The 15761-nt window shown below is 46.5% G+C and overlaps 1 pseudogene; it reads right to left on the minus strand.

The window, feature by feature from the left end:
• Positions 1-10421: 10421 nt before the first annotated feature.
• LOC146809853 (small nucleolar RNA SNORA26) lies at positions 10422-10541 on the minus strand (annotated as a pseudogene).
• Between the last annotated feature and the right edge of the window lie 5220 nt (positions 10542-15761).

The following is a 15761-nucleotide window of genomic DNA, read 5'->3' on the forward strand; positions in this document are numbered from 1 at the left end:
CGGTACTTTGGAGGGGTGGGGGAGTTGGGCGCACCCATCCCTCGGGGGGGGGAAGAGTGAACGAGGTGGGTGAAATGGAGGCATGAGTGGAATGGCAGATGATATTGGGGAGGATGCTAGGAGATTGGTGGAAATGGAAGAGGAATGGAAGGGGCATGGAGTGTTATGCAGCCTGGTCCTAATAAATGGCCTTTTACGCTTAAAGACATCAGCGTGGTCTGTTTATTGCTCGAAAGAAGCTATCGAGCCGGAATAATGCCACTGCGGTCAGAAAATGTAACTCATTTTGTGATTACGTGTCAATTATATGATTGGACCAGATTGAACATAGGCACCTCTTGGGCCAAAAGCATCTGGAGAAGGTTAAGGAATGTTTGTTTTCCTTCTGTGCAACCTTTTTGACTAAATTGCTGAGCTTATGTGACGTTTTTTTCTCCAAAGCTGGAATCTCAGCGAGAGCCACAGGCAACTTACCTTAGGTACAGAGCCAAAAAATGGGCATAGAACAGATGCTCAGGGGGAATTTCATTTGAACCATTGTGTGAAAGGCAGTGCTTCATTCCGAAAGCACTTAAATAAATATCATTTTGTTTTCTTATTCTTGATCCTCAGGGCTTTGTAAAGCAGTGATGGAGTTTTCTGTGTACTTTTATGGTCAACTAACTGTACATTCTACAGAAAGAATTTTGTAGAAATATATTTATCTATAAGCTATTATAAAGTTCTACCACACCTTTCTTCTGGCACCCCACCAATTGGACATGTTTGACACTGGTTATAGATGGTGATTAAAAAACTGCTAGGTTTTCGAAGTTACATATATTTAGTTTAGCCTATAAAGAATTGTATTTATTGCAGAAAGCACAAGAAGATGACCCAGAGACCGTATTCCCAACTGCTTAAAAAGGCTAAAGGGCTGAAAGAAAAAGAACAAAATACAACCCAAAATACCAAGAGCATTCCAATAATGGGTGAGGACTGGAGGTGGGGATTGATGCTAATTCAGTGGCAACGGTTTTCGGCAGTCGGGGATTATTTCCAACTCGCACTTAACATATGAGGAAGATATCCTCATTAAAAAGATATCTGATCCCAACAACAGTTTTTACTATTTCAATGTTTGAAATTACTACCAAAATCTCATGGAGTTACCAGAAAGGGAACATGAAACCCATTCCAATCTGTTAGTGAAAAAGAAACTGAAGAGGTAAGCAAGCGTGCAGTGAGAGATAAGATTCTCTGCTCAGCACGGTTTTCAAACCTCAGCATTCTGTTCTCAAGAATGTGATACAGTAAAAAAGTTGTTCCCTTTAGTGTGTACAGACCATTGAATATTGTTCAAGTGGTTGAACTAGTGGTGGCCGTTTGGCTCACCATGCACTTTTCCAGGAGATGAGGGGGCCACCACAAGAGAATGCACCCTGGCTAAAGAAGAAGCTAAAGAGTAGGCTGCTGGCTCGTTTGGCCATGCAGAAGTGTGTGTGTGTGACCACCTGGGTAGTTGGCCAGGGCAGCCAGAGGTGCCACCCCACACCCCACCTGAAGACCTGAATGCCTTTACCTGCACACCACTCCCCACAGAAAAAAAGTGAGGCCAATGAGAACAGAGGAAAAGAGGAAATGTAAGGCAACGACTCTCCCTGGCACAGGGAAAGAGTCACTCACTTAATACGCATGCTCCCAGAGGAGCACCCCACAATGCCCTGGGGGCCTGATAGTGAATAAGCCGTTTCCACTGCTTGTGGTGGTCCTAGGATGGTGAGGCCACAACTTATAACCCAAAAGGAAGCCCAGGAGAGCTGCAGAAGCACTGTAGCACTCCCACAGATTGCCCAGTACTGATCCTAAGTCTGCAGGGTCCAGTAAAAGATGACCATCTCAGACTTTGATATAGATTTCAATTTGTGTAACTACCTGGGCTGAAGCATGTGGTCTGCTATTGAAAGTGTGGGGTTCTCTTAGGTGTAAGTCCATGGCTGCAGTATGATGGCCTGAAGATGTCGTAAGATAGGTTGTACAGTGCCTTCTAGGATATAAGTCTACGGGTTACATACATATCATATGGTCAAAGTGTTATGCTTTTTAGGGGTTGTTTCTATGGTTGCATTTTTGTAAATGATGTATTGAGATAATAATGTTGACAGTGTTTAGTGACAAAAGTGCACATGCTTTATTAACATTAATGAGTGCATTTACACATGGTTATTATTGAATATTACATTTACTTCTTGTTACTCAAGGAAGCAATGAAAGCCTTGGAAATGCTGTTTGCCCCACTCCCTAACCTGTCTGCAAAGCTTTCAGCAAAACTACTGCTAAAAACGACTTGGATCCTATCAAGGGTCACTGATATTCATGAATTGTCTTTGAAGGCTCACACTAATTTATGCAACCCCCTTTATCAAGACCGAGGGAGAGCCACATGCCTAGCTTCCCACGTGAAAACAATAATTAAGAAAGAGCTAATGAGACTGAGATGTGGGCTCATTCCTTTAAAGGCCTATAAATTTGGAAGACTAACTGGGTCTCCCGATCAACAATGTCTATAATGTAACTTCCCAAAGGAACCCCTAGCACACGTGAAATGTATCTGCCCAGTTTTAAAAAACCTTAAAGATTTTTGGCTGAAACAGCTGTTTTGTAAATTAGACATAAGATACTGTAACTCCACTATTCTGATCTTCCTGAGTGGTAGGAATCCAAAGCACAATGTGATGCTTCTCCTCTCAGTCATGCAACCCAGAACAATGCCCCCACTGCTTCTTCATGTTTGCCAATTAGGATGCTTCTGTATAGTACTAACTTTTTTGAGACAAGTAAAGATATTTCGTACTGAGCACTGGAGGCTAGTTGCCTTACCTCCTTTAAAAGCCCTCATATCTAGAAACATTTGTCATCAGCACCAGGCGGAGACTAGCCCATTTACATCTCCCGCCAGAATGTACTCCCTATGTGATTGTTTAGGAGGGGGTAACCCCTTGGATGAAGGAGTTTATGAGAACAGCCAAAGTCTTATATTCAAAGCTGCACATTGATGCAAGAAAAATGCTGGGTGGGTGACTGACAATGTGGACAATATCAGTATGACCCACAGAGTGAGAATGGTGGGTCTATCACCTAAAACTTTGAGTGTGGACTGTGTGATCATTAATTTTAAAGATCCAGACCTCGTGTGCTTTTTGCTGTAATTTTTGGATTATTTAATAACCAGCAGGCCAGAACATGTGCCTTTTTTTCATTAGGCTTTTTTTTACCGTCTACTCCACAATAGGGTTGCTAACAGCATCTGGCATAGACCTGGTCCCAAAAATCAATTTGTGCCTATGATTCTGATCCCCATTACCAATTATTCTGATCCATTTTCTGGCCTCTCTAAAACAGATTGTCAGCAAATGATTCCCAGTTTCGCCCAAGCTGTCCCTTTCTCTGCAACTGTGCCCGAGACTGCAAGTCACCCTCAGGATGCACCTAAACGTAGTCCGGAGCAGAAGCCAGCTGAGATGCCACTTGGTTTTCAGCTATTATTTGTGGACCATTGTGGGGATCTGCCCGGAATTGGATAGTGACAATTGGGTATCTTTCATCAGAAATGTTGATATTAAATGTTGTCAAGAGTCTTGGGCTCCCAATACCTTTCAAGTAGATGGTTTCAAAACTTTTTGCACCCAAGCCATCTCGTCAGTATCTGGAAGGGCAAAAGGGGGTTTAGCTGTTTTAGTCTGCATGTATCGGAACCATAGCACTGATTCTTTGATGTCACACTTCCTCAATCCAAGGTACTTTTTTCTCTAGACCTGCATGTGTCCTGTCGCCGGCCTGCCCTCCATTGAGGTCGGCCTGAATTCTGGATAAACCCCGGTCCAGTATGACCTCAAGTAACCCATAACCACTAATTTTTTTTAGGCACTACATTTTGATTTATTGTTTAAAAATTCATAACTCAGGTTCACTTATTGGATTTTTGTTATTACAGGTCTTGTTAAAAATATCCACGTGTGGAGTGTTTTTGTGGTGTTTTCATTGGGCTGCTGTGTGATTGTTTTACGAAAATACTGTAAATATTGCCTCTTTGGATAAGCCTTACTGCTCTGTGCCAAGCTACCAGAGGGTGAGCACAGGTTATCTTTTAGTGTGTATCTAGCTTACCCTGACAAGAGTGGGGGCTCCTGCTTGTACAGGGCCCATACTCTGATAAACAGACACCCTAGTTCTAACATGAACATATAGACTTCATGATTATTTTGTTTACTGTCATATTCCATAACCTTTGAGCACATAGTGCATCGCATTACTTTCATTTATCTTTCCTGTCTTTTGACGGCTGGATGATGTACTGGGAGGGTGGGTAGTTTATAAGTTATGTGAGCACAGGTTATCTTTTAGTGTGTTTCTTGCTTACCCTGACTATAGTGGTGGTTCTTGCTTGTACATGGTGCATACTCTGACAACCAGAAACCCGAGTTCTAACATTGAAGATCAGCAGTGAGGATAGGACTTGTGTATGTGTACTGCCATATTTTAACTCATTGTGCATAGTAAGACCAATTTGAGCCTTTTTCAACTCTCCATAAATTGACATCTTTGAATTTTCCAATAGTCTTTTTGCCCAATCCTTTTATCTGCAATGTCTGTGGCCTTATCTGGCAACATGGAATTCGAGCTGGCCAATCTGGACACCTACACAGTGACCCAGCTCAAGGGGTTCTGTCAAGAAAGGTCAGTGTTCACTAAGGGAAGTGCCAAGAAGGCAGAGCTTCAAAAAGCTTCAAGAGCATGGGTAGCAGCCCACCAGACCAACACAGATGATGAGGTAGAGGGGTAAGAATCTGAGGAGTAATTGGAGCGAGACCTGTCTGGAGGTCTTGTCATGTAGCTTATTGATGTGGGAGGTAACATCCTCCCGGGACTGGAAGTCCACAGGAGACCAGGCAGCAGTGTGTCTTCAAGCAACTTGTCCCCAGAGCAGCTGGAGGACAGGAGGGAGGATAGAACGCTGAAACTAGAGATTGCAAAATTGAAATTAAAGAAGGAACAGGCCCTTGCCAAACCAGAGAAGGAGCAGGCCTTGCTAAAATGGAGAAAGAACAAGCTCTACAGGAGAAGAGACTAACCATGGAGGAGAGGAAGATGTCCCATGAGCTAAACATCAAGGAGCTGGACATAAGAGTAACCCTGGGCGTAGTTCGCGAAGTTGCACTACGCGAAGCTACGCAAAGTGCACTTTGCACTATGCGAGCTACGCGTAGCACTTCGCGAACTGCGTAGTACCCTGTTCGCACTGTGCAAGATGTCGTTTTCAATGATTGCACAGTGCGGACAAGCATCCGGCAATGTGCAATCATTGAAAACGGCATCTTGCACAGTGCGAGCTGTAGTTTTCTTCTGCTGCTCGAGTAGATTTTTACTCGAGCTGCAGATTTCTCAACGCGGACTGGTAGTTTCTAATCACACGCAATAAGAAACCTGACCTCCTCGCGTTGAGAATCTCGCCGGGATGTTCATTTTCCATGCTCGCGATCGGCAACTTGATGTTGCTGATCACGAACAAGGAAAAAGTCTCCCCGGGATGTCATTTTGCTTGCTCGCGGTCGCCAACTTGGTGTTGAGGACCGCGAGCAAGCAAAAAATGACCGCTGCACTACGCAATGCTACGCTACGCATGTTTGCACTGTGCTACGTGCAATTCGCATAGTGCGAAGTAGCGCAAACTTTGCAAACTACGCAAGCGCAGCGTAGTGCTTTGCCCAGGCTTACATAAGAGCCCTACAAGGGGAATCCAGAAACAGCAATGGTGGCAGCATACCTGCAGTGACCACTGGTGAGTCCAAAGTCAGGACACCAATGGATTTGGTACCCAGTTATGTGGTGGGAAATGACATAGACAAATGATGTGCAGCCTATAGAGTGGTTTTAAGAGTGCAAAAGGTCCCAGAGGAGTTCTGGAGCAGTAGTTAATGGAGATATATGGCCAAAGTAGGAAGGAAAACACTCTTTATACTAGAGGTAGATAGTCAGACATGCTACACTGCCATGAAGGCCATCCTAGTCAGTGAGAGCTTCATTTAATTATTTGTGGTATAGGGCAGCGCAGCAAGACTTCCTGCTGTGATTCCCTACGTCACTACAAAAGGGCAGGAATGCACTGTATCTATGAGATATGGCACATTCCATTCCACTTTTACTGCATTGTTGCTCAAATGGTGCAAGGGTGTCAGCGTTGAAATCAAGTGGAATTTGTGGAGGATGTGGAGGAAGTGTGAAAAACCTGGGAATGTGGTTAGACTCCAAGCTCTCCTTTGACCACCATTCCAGGACGGTTGCAGGGAAGTGCTTCGGTATAATGAAAGGCCTCCGGAAGGTTCTTGACGTGCTTCCAGTATCTGCTAGGAAAACCTTAGTCCACGCACTTGTCACAACTCGTCTGGACTATGGGAATGCCCTCTATCTGGGCGCCAGCAGTAAAAGCATGCAGAGGCTACAATATATTCAGAACGCAGCTGCCCGCCTTGTCCTGATGCTTCTTAGGAGAGCCTCGTCTATAGATGCGCGATCTACTCTACAGTGGCTCCCAGTTAAAGAAAGAGTCTCATTTAAGGCCCTCTGCACTAGTCACCAAATCCTGCGAGGGAAGGGCCCGATCTATCTCCACAACCTTCTGTCCCCCTATACGCCCTCCAGGGCCCTGCGATCCTGGGGCGCGGGTCTTGTTCAAGTCCCTGCTATAAAAAGAACAAGAATGGGGGGACGATCTTTCCGCTACCTAGCAGCTAAACAATGGAATGCTCTCCCCCTGGAACTGCGGCTGGAACTATCCGAAACCAAGTTCCGAAAAAAACTAAAGACCTGGCTTTTCCAACCATAGAATCCTTCCCAGCCCTTATCTTCCCGGCCTCCTACCACGTACCAGGCTACTCCAATTGGCCGCAGCGCGGGGACACACTAGTCAGTGTAACCATGCGCTTTATAAACTTCTTTATAATTATTATTTAAGTGACACCTTCCTTCACAAAAACAACCCAAATGCCACCCCTTTGGAGACGTAGGCTTTTGATGCATTCCCAAGTTTACAGCATGTTGTAAATCTGAGAACATGTCAAATGCCATGGGTGTTACATGGGAACACTCTCTGTAAGGCCCATGGCACACTTCACTGGGGCAGTGTGAGGCAACAAAGTGACTTGCGCTGCATTGCCTAACACCATGTCTATGAGGCCATGAAAAGCGTTGCAGGCTTGCTTTACATGGCCTCATACATATAGATAAACCCAGTAATTCGCCGGCACGTCAATAAAAGTGATGTTTCGGCAGTACAATGGGCTTGTAAATAAGCCTGTGAGTTTGAACTTACTCCTAATAGGTATAGGCTTAGATTCAGGGGCAGCCCCAAGTTCTCATCACAAACATGGGTAGATTTTGTGGATTATGCCAGCAAAGCACCGAAGGGCTGGGTGAGGGGCAACAAGATTGATGATTATTCAGGGCTCCACAACTTAATTTTAAAGGAGCACATATAAGACTGTTTTCCAGAGTTGCGCCAACACCTGGTTGATAGCAAGTTTACTGACCCCAGGAAGCTTGCCGAGGTGGCAGATATCTAGGTCAGCACCAGAGTGTTCAAGAAGGCATCTGGGGTGGACTCCCAAAAGGGTAGTTAGGGTTCCCACCAGAGGAAGGAGGAGGGAGATAAAAAGACAACGTTCTCTAAAGGCCCTCAAAACAGCTCACGAGGGAAGGAGTCTGGTTCTCATTCCCAATCTGGCCACCAGAAGAACAAGCATTTGCAATGCATCGGTCTCGCCTTTCGGACCTTATATGTATTTAGCAATTCAGCATATTAGCCTGGGTGCTGAAACAATTACTGTTCTTTAACATAGAGGGAAAGTGAGCACCAAACTGCGTGACACTCCAGGTATGGGAACAGATTGAGAGTAATATTGCCTTTACCGGGAAATGGTATAGTTGAAAGCTCTGTTTTTAATACAGAATCAGGGCCTTCGGTGGTCATATCACCTAAAATACAAGATTTGAAAAAAATATTATCTATGGGTGCTGTTGGAAGATGTTAGAAATGAGGGGGCTCTGGTTGACGCAGGTGTGAACCCGCAACAAGCAGGGACCCTTTACTTCTTGTCAGGGCGAAGGATGACTTCCCAGAATAACCCCTGCTCACCCTCTAGGTGCGTGGCGCGAGCAGTCTAGGCTAAGTCTCAGGCATACACGGTTAAGCAAATGCAATTACACATACAGTAAACCCCTTGCATGCACCACAAACGGACACCAATCAGGTAGTATATAAAAATAAGCTTTTATGTAGATTCAGCAGATTCAATACACGGCCCAGTAACGTTAAATTGATGGGGCCCCAATTCTTAGGAATACGGAAAAGTTCTCTTTGTTACGGAAAGTTCTTTAGGCGGGCACAAGGTAACTGTAGGCCTCAGCGCACTTCGTGCTGAGGCGGCGCCCAGGAAGAACGCGGCAGATGACAGGGAAATCAGAACGTTGCGGACCCTGGATCCGATGCGAGCTCGTGGTCGAGTTCGTAAGTACAGTACCTTGTTTCTTGACGCGAAGGTGGGTGCGGGATTTCAGCGGCTCTTCGACAGAAGGGCGAGGCGGCGTCTGAGGCTCCCACACTTCACGATGGGTGTCTGATCTTCAGGCTCACGGCAAGAGCGGGGTGTTGCAGGTGGCGGGTGAACAAAGCGGGGCAGCCGGGCACGCAGATACGTCCGGGCCGTCTGAGGCTTGGAGATGCTCACAAACGCCGATTCCGGCGGGAGGGTGAAGGTGCACAGCGAGCCTCCAACGAGCGAGGTGACAGGGGCAGCCCAGCACAGCGTAGGGGGAGCGGCTCCGATCGAGCGAGGCTCTTCCCAAGGCGGGGGCGGCTAAGCAGTCCTGGTCACGGCTCAAGGAGGGACTGGGGCACGAGGGTCACAGCTCCGGCGAGGGAAAGGACACCACAGTCCAGCGGCAGGCGAGTGAAGATCAGGTAGAGCCCAATGGTCCTGGGGCTCAGTTCAGGGGGCAAGCTCAGTTCCAAGCCCTTGGAGATCGTTTTGGAAAAGCACAAGTCTTGAAAGTAAAAGTAAAGTAAAGTCTTCAGCAACAGTTTCTCTTCTCCCCTTTGGCAGCAAGGTCACCACTGCAGGCCAATCCCCCAGGATAGGGACAGTCTTCCTCCTACAGCTTTCCCGGTGCCTCCTCCTCAGGCAGAGATTCTTCTTGGTCAAAAGCGGATCTAGTTTCTTAGGAGCAGGGCTCCTCCATTTATACAGCAAATCTTTTGTTCTCCCAGGCCAGGGGGGCCCTTGCCTAGTTCAGTCCGGTTTCTGAGCACTTTGTTTACGCGATGCAGGCTTCTTCTTTCAGAGTGCAGGGCAGAGTCCTCAGACGCTCCACAGGGGGCGGAGCCGGCATTGAGGTGGCAGAGCACTGTCCTATTCAGAGCCTAGGAGCACTCCTCCCACCCATCTACCTGTCGATCGTCCTATTCACCACCAGGCTACCTAGCCCTGCCCATCTGGGTTCCCCCAGCCCTGTCACTCACACCAGCCAGACATCAGATACGGCTGAAATGTTTAGGCAAGCAAAGGCCAGCTTACTAAAAGCGGCATTTGCAAACCCGGAATATTAAAATAAACCTTGCGAAAAGATGTACCTTATTATTCCGAGTTCAGGAATACTAAACTTGATCTTCTACCATGTTCCCTGGGTCGGTTAGGATCATAGGGTGTAACAATCCAGGCCGCCCATACTGGCCTATGAGAACAGGGTAGCCTTGCAGTAGTGAACAACAAGATGGCGGTCATTCACTACTAGGACATGCCACGCATCCAGGCTTGTCCTACCTTAAGCTTACAACACACCCTGCCCGTGGGCCTACCAGAGGGGTGACTAACATGCAGCTAAGGGAAAGTTGTAGGGACCGGCAAGTGTGGGCACTTGCCAGTCAGCATGTCAGTACCAGACTGCACGCAGGTTCTGCGATGGCAGACCTTAGACGTATTTTACCGGCCGCTTCTGTGGGTGGTACAACCCGTTCTGCAAGCCCACCAGCGGTGTTTGCATTTACATGCCCTGGCGCTCCTGGCGCACTTTACTGGGGTCTGATAGTAAATCAAACAATCCAATCATGAATCCAACCAACATATACAATTTACACAGGGAGCACTCGCACCGCGACACTGGTTGGCACTGGCACAGCGCGCTGAGCGGCCAACACCATAAAATCACATGAGGCACAGCGACTAAAAGAGGAAGGGAGACTCACGCCAAGGTGCCAGGTCTAACAGAAGACAATTTCTATGGACCAATCTCTGTGTGAGCAGAAGGACATGGAGGAGGTAGGTAGTATGGGTGGCAGGCAGTGTGTGGAAAGCTGGACACGGGAGACCTTAATAGCATTTAGCAAGAATTCATGTACCTCATGACAGGATACAGAGAGGCGTGCGAATCACCATCTCCAGGTTTTAGTAAGAAATGCTCTTTCCACTTGTGTTCGCTATTAGAAAGCACAATATGCTCTAAATGCGAAATTAAAGGGAGTCGCAAGATTCGATGAAATGCGCACGGTATAAAAGTATAATAATAAAGTCACTTAAGCAAGCACTTACTCACTGAAGTTCCTTTGCAAACTTCACAGTAACGTTCTGTGACCCCAAATCTTCTGTACTACGTTTATATATCCAGTACCCATACAAAAAGTGTCTTCACATCCTGAGAGTTTTACGTGGGCTTTCATAGAGGTAGTGACAATAAAAATGATAATGGGCCATCCAACTAAATACGGGCAGGTAGTCCTCCCTTGGTGGTGTTACTACTGCCCAATGAGGGACCTAGCAGAAGAGCCAGCATACCTCTGTCTAGATGACTTAAGTCCCTACTTTAAAGACACCATTATCATTCCCATAAACATCTGTTGAACCCAACATCTCTGTTGCTCAAAAACCCTTAAAACACTTTAAAACAGGTCAGTACACCATGACCATCAACAATCGCAACACATATTCCATCAAGAAAGCTCTCAACCACATCGATGAGCTCAAAACCTCCAGCCTCATCCAAATATGCCCATGTGAGGTCATAACTCCTAATTGAGAGCTGTAATCCAAAATGGTTTCAGTGCGAGTGCATGCTTAGCAACTAATATTAATTCTGAAGCCAAAGGGTTTGGCTTTGAATACAAGGACAGTGGCCTGTGTTGCCTACAGTGTGGCACCACAATGCAGGGTTAATGGAAATCCACAGAATTACGTTAATGAACTGCTACTGCAACCACTTGACAACTCCGATTTACAGGATAACCACTGAGAATGTAGATAATTCATGCAAATGTATAAAATCTGGATACCCTGAAAAGCAGCCATGACTTCAGCCTTCCTGGACCAATGCTGGACACCAATTACTTTCCCAAGATCATCTTTCCATAACTCAAATAGCTGCCCCCCTGTAATCCTAAAGCTGTAATAGACTCCACCCTAGCCCTATCACCTTGAGTATTATTCAAAATAGCCCTAAAGCATCACATTCGTCTACCTTACCTAGTATCATCTTCACAACCCATCGAAAGCAACCACACACATCCTGTAACGAAATGTAAAGTTTCAATGTTACCACCATAATAGCAACAGATGGCTGCACGCACCACCATCACTGCCAAATAACTCTCTTAATGCCCATCAGTGAACTGATACCTACCAATGTAAACTCCAAAGCATTTCAGTGTGTTATACACAGGCACACAATTGTGTTAAATAATAAATTTAATGTGTATTTATATAGTGCTCCCTACTGCACTTATGCATCTCACTGCTATAAATAACATAGATAACCATTACCAGACTTAATGGTAATCAGTTCAAAAAGGATGGAAAGCAGAAACAGTTTCTCTGATTTAAACACAAAACCCTGCAGATCACCACATCTTAGTGGTGAGTATTTAACTCATTGAGCCATTTGAATGCCTTTAATAAATACATGTTCAGCATTCTATATAGTTCCCTTAACAAGGGTATTTCTCATCAAACTTACTGAACACAATGTAATGATTTGGTACTAACCTGTGATATGTGGTGCGTGTAAGTATGTGTAAGCAAGGATATGAAAGCGTATATGTGTGTGTGTATGATGGAATCTGAAAGATCTGTTCGTAGAGTGAGCTGAGGGTGGCAAGAGGACACTAAAACCTGCTTCTAATAACTTCCCTGCGGTGTTCGTAGGTGATGAGTCCACCGCGTGGCACAAACAGCGCATTAGGCCAGGCGCCCTTAACAGGAGAATGGAATATGGCAAAAGTCCAGAATGCGGCGTAGTACCGTAGCTCAGACAGGTGCGATAGCTCAGTGAGTCGAGTATATTGGAATCCTGGGCGGGCCTTTCTGCCTTCGGAAGTCGTTTAAAAGAGTACCATTGAAGTGGGGCATTGTACGGGTTGTTTTACAGTGCTATGAACTGGCAGAGGTGAGACAGCAAGCGCTAGAATAAAATCAGAGCGTTAAAAGCAGTCTGTAAATTCATTGTCAAGACAGACCGGCCTGGCACAGCGGGCGCTCTGGTGGTATGTATGGCCCGGGCAGTATGATCCAGTCCTTTGCAGATCTCTCTGCGAAAAATAGGCACATAAGGGGTCACACTAGAAGTCCGGCATTAAAGATAATAAAGCAAGTACGGCGTCAGCACACAGCACTAGGGAAAGCCGGGGAAAATGGCTGTGTGGGGCCCGGGCTGAGAACAATGACAAGGCTCACAATAATCATTAAATGTATTCATTCCCATAGTTTATCTTGACCACAATTACCATTAAATATTCAATATTTGTGAGACTAGTTGTTCAACTGAAGCCATTAAAAACTACAATTCCCAGAAAACAATGGATAACGTGGTGAACAAAATACATGTCACAAGCCTTAACAAAATTATTTCAGCCGACATTTGATATAATATTGAGGTTAGGATTGGGTCTACCAGAACACAAGAAAATCGTACAAAAGGCAGTCTCCACCCATATGTTCAAGCATAAAAGTACCGCTCGACAATCCTGTGTGTTCTGTCCATTAAATCATGTTTTGCTGCTTCTGGGGAACACCGCCCTGCTCTCCGAGGCTCCGGCTCCCACATTGGCGTCAGCGCTCAGCACTAGGAAAAGCCGGGGAAAGTGGCAGTGCGGGGCTCGGGCTGAGAACAAAGACAAGGCTTAGGGGTTTACCTTGTAAAAGGCGCTGCTGGAGTCATCACCACAGGAGTGCGCGGCTAATGCGTCCCCACCCCCAGGGGGCACAGCGAGCCGCTCAGCAGCTCCATGACTCCGCGCTCACTGAGGGCATGGGAGAAAGCGCCCCCCCACCCAACCCCACATTTGGATCACAGGGGGAGGCAGACCGTGCAGGTAAACCGCTAAGGCGGCTTTCACATGTTGTGTCTAAGGACTGCACTGACGGGTGGGAGGAGAGACGGCCGGGGAGAGAAAAAACACTAATTTGTGGAAACGAGCCTCGTGTACTAGATGCGCTAGAGAAACGAGAAGGCATCGGACTGTGGGAGGGAAGGGTGGGAGTGGTGGGAGGCACGGGAAGAAAGTAGTCTGCAGTGAAGGGGCTAATAGCCATGGAAGGACTCAAATGAAGACATGTCCATCATAAGGAGGGACTAACTAGCGTACAACCAAGCGGAAGGCAGCATTTAAGATATAAGCCAATGAAAATGATGGGCGGAGAAGGGGCGGAGAGTGGGCAGAGCTTCCACACTATAGTGTATACTGCATGTCTCAACGAGACAGCGCAAGCGCTGCCTAGGAGAGACCTAAAAATTACCCTGACACAAGTGTCAGCAGCCCAGAACTTCCAAGTGCTATTAGTTCATTGAGTGTGGACACTACAAAGGAGATCCCAAGTGTCCAAAAAGAGCACCACCTCCCACTGGAGGAAAGATTTCAGTAGTTTGTGCTTGGAGAAGAGCTTGTCCAAGTTAATAGGGTGAGTTTAGTGGGGTTATTCTAGTGTCCCTTGGGTGACAGTGAGATAGTTCATAAGGTCCATGTGCCCTACAAAGTATAGGCAAAGAGTCACCATCAATGGGCATGCTGTTGATGCTCTGAGGGATAAAGATGCCAGCATGACTACGGTAAGGAGTCAGCTGGTGCCCCCAGAGCAGATGGTTCCCAATGCTTTCCACCAAGTGGTGGTGGCTAATAACAGGGAGGGTACCTATCCAGTGGTCCACGTTCCATTTGAGTGGGGGGGTAAGGTCTTCTGAAGGTTGCTGTGAGCCTTACTATGCCTGTGGATTGTTTGCTTGGTAATGACCTTGCATACACTAACTGGTAGCTCAAGGCTAATGTGGAGATGTTGGGGTTACCTGACTAGATCTGTGCTACCGAACAGTCCATGGCTTCTGAGAATGGGAGTCAAAAAGGACTGGAGCCTGAAACAATGGCCCAGCCAGCTGCTAAAAAGGGGAAAGGCAGAATGAGTAGGAAACCAGCCACTGTAGCACAGAGGAAGTGCTCAACCCTTGTGGGACTGAGGCAACAGCCAAAGCTTAAAACAGCAGGTGATGCCTATGAGAGTCATCACATTTACTGGGAGGACAACCTCAATTAGAGTGAACCTAAGGCTCCTGTGCATGGGTCAGTAAGAGTCCTGGTGGTCCTCCAATGCTACAGGGCATTCCTACTGGAGGCCCTGCTCACACAATTCCCCTGGCAGGACACCTGGGCCAAGATTAGGCATTTGCAAGGCTTTTGCCCAACTATTATTGAGGTAGGATCAATATTTCCTCAGATGTATTCTGTAGGACTTCTGTAACTTGCCAGTGAGTAGAGAGGGCACTTGTGTGTCATTGGCATACCCATTGAGTGGGTCTGCTTCATCATAGTTGGGTCTATGGATCCCCGGACTTCTTCAGGCTTCAGGTTTATCCTGGTTCTGGTGGGTCATGCCACTAGGTACCCAGAAGCATTCCATCTGAGGACAACAACTTAATCTACAGTGACAAAGGCCCTTATGGGGATTTTTACCTTTAGTATGTTTCCCCAAGGAAGTGGTGTCTGACAGGTACACCAACTTCATGTCTGCTTTTATTCAGTCAATGTGGAAGGAGTGTGGGGTAAGTTCTCCACTCCTTACCACCCACAAACAAATGAGCTTGTTGAGAGATTCAACAGGACCCTAAAGGAAATGATTAGAGGCCTGCTGAGGCCCCGAGGAGTAAGTGGGACATCCTCTTGGCACGCCTGATATTTCCCTATTGGGAGGCTTCTGTTAGAGGACCTCTAAGTTTGATCAAGGATGCATGGAATAAAGCTCCCAGGAAGATTCCCCAGGATGTAGTGACCTACATGATGGCCTTCAGGAGCCAGATAGCTAAGTTGCACCTCTCCCTGATGCCTTAGACTTCAAGGAGAAATTTGGTCTGTGGAGGAAGTAATCCTTTTCATCAGTCTGACTCCTGAACAGCAGAGAGATTGCCACCAAGGGTTGGGACAGTACCCCTTTCAGTTCACCCTTATTACCACCTGTGAACCTATGATGTGGACACAGGGGACAACCTCCCTATTAAGAATAAATCTTACAGGAAGTCAGATAAGGTGAGGGCCATATTTTATAATGAAGTCCCTAAAATAATGGAATAGGGGGTGATAGAGCCCTCCAATAGCCCCTGGTCCAGTCCTGTTGTTCTGGCACCAAAAGCTGCCCCACCGAGCACCACATCTGAACTGAGGTTCTGTGTAGATTAAAGAAGGCTAAACTCTGTGACAA

The sequence above is a fragment of the Triturus cristatus genome, chromosome 7 (genome assembly GCF_964204655.1).
Source record: "Triturus cristatus chromosome 7, aTriCri1.1, whole genome shotgun sequence".
Taxonomy (NCBI): Eukaryota; Metazoa; Chordata; class Amphibia; order Caudata; family Salamandridae; genus Triturus; species Triturus cristatus.